Here is a 1,655-nt window from a genome sequence, read left to right as displayed (position 1 = left end):
AGTTCCACATATCACGAACCTGTTTTTAAACAGAACAAAGCCCGATTCTCCTAACATCTGTGAGGATAGTGCCACGCTCGTTGCTCCTTTTGGGCCAAGCAAACCCAGCGATCCATGAAGCCCACCGCCATTGCCAGTAACCCAATTTGCATCACAAGAGCCAACCACAGGTCGCTGGTTCCCAACTTCACACGCATGATTCACCAAGACCAGGACCAGTTTGCCAGCGTTTTTATTATTCATCTAATTTTAAGGGATTTATTTCGGTTCGTCAGCAGAAATGGGCAAGCCACAGGGCCCCCTGGTGGGGATCACGTGCTCCTGGAACGGGGCATGGCCGACCACGAGGTTCCTCGTCCATGCGGCCATGAGCGGTTGGAAGTCCACGCTGCCGCCTTGGTTCTCGTGAAGATCCCCCATCATCTTGCGCATTTCATCCAGGTCGCAGGCGTCGTGATAGCTGGAACAGTTTCTGTTACAGGCAACGCACCAATCACTCTGCTCAGACTGCATCAACAAGAATGAAGATGCTATGGTGGCCATCAAAAGCCCAATCGCAATCAACCCCTAGCAGTGGGTACGCGCGCTCAGTCGTTCGATCCACGGACCCAGAGCCACGGACCCAGAGCCACGGACCCAGAGCCACGGACCCAGAGCCACGGACCCAGAGCCACGGACCCAGAGCCACGGACCCAGAGCCACGGACCCAGAGCCACGGACCCAGAGCCACGGACCCAGAGCCACGGACCCAGAGCCACGGACCCAGAGCCACGGACCCAGAGCCACGGACCCAAGCGCCGCCTAGAACCTTCGCGGATCCAGGTCCCGGTCTCCAAACCGACCGGCTGCGCGAGGAGAGACGGTCAGTGACGCTCACGGCTCGAGAAACGCGTGCGTAGTGTAGCCGCCGAGCGGAGCCCACAGGAAACCCACCACCAGGTAGGGCCGTATGTGCTTCACGAGCAGATTCTGCAGCGCGTGCTTCCTCATGGAGACGCTCCCCGCGCCTCCTTCACAGTTGGCGCAGAATTCGCGCACGAAGATGTCCATCACAGCGATCAGATCCTCTATGGCGGCGGCAGACGAAGGCATCACGAGTCTTTCAATGAACACACGTACATTCATTACACAATGATGAAGCTAGATCACCCGTACAGCCTTTCTACCGATAATCTCTTCAAGGCCAGCACACCACACTGGGTGGGTGGCCTGCACTATGCCCGGTCACTTATCTGCTAAGTGGTGAAGTTTACAACCACACCACGTCCGCATTTGCGGCCGAGTCGACCTAAGGAAGGCCCAGGACTAGACAACTGATACCCTACCACTCGGATCTCAGGATGTACACAGTAGTGTGCAATCCATACGGTTTAACGGAGTAGGGACCCTACACAACACGAGTATTGCGTTCAGGGGAAGACAAGAGCCGCGAGATTCAATGGCTTCACAAATCAGGAGCCAAACTTTTGAGCAGATGCCTCCGTCTCACCCCAATGCTCGAGTATAAGAAGCATAAATAAACTCCTTTAAACATTTTTTTTTAAACAACGGTTTTATTTTAAAGTGCACTCAAAAGTAAAAAAATAACTTTTTTCAGCCGTCACCAGCTGATTAGAATATTATTTTACATTTGTAACTCAAAATAAAACCGTGGG

General features: G+C 53.7%; 1 long non-coding RNA gene across 1 annotated transcript; it reads right to left on the bottom strand.

Moving 5' to 3' along the window:
* Nucleotides 1-215: 215 nt before the first annotated feature.
* LOC144732690 (uncharacterized) lies at nucleotides 216-1,425 on the bottom strand. Its single transcript, XR_013588225.1, has 2 exons — nucleotides 934-1,425; nucleotides 216-472 (listed from the first exon to the last, which is right to left on the bottom strand). It is a non-coding gene; the product is annotated as an uncharacterized LOC144732690 (long non-coding RNA).
* Nucleotides 1,426-1,655: the final 230 nt, after the last annotated feature.

Source organism: Lampetra planeri, chromosome 43 (assembly GCF_965212315.1).
Source record: "Lampetra planeri chromosome 43, kcLamPlan1.2.h2, whole genome shotgun sequence".
Lineage (NCBI taxonomy): Eukaryota > Metazoa > Chordata > Hyperoartia > Petromyzontiformes > Petromyzontidae > Lampetra > Lampetra planeri.
Note: the sequence above shows the minus strand (reverse complement) of the source record. Positions and strands in the feature narration are given on the sequence as shown.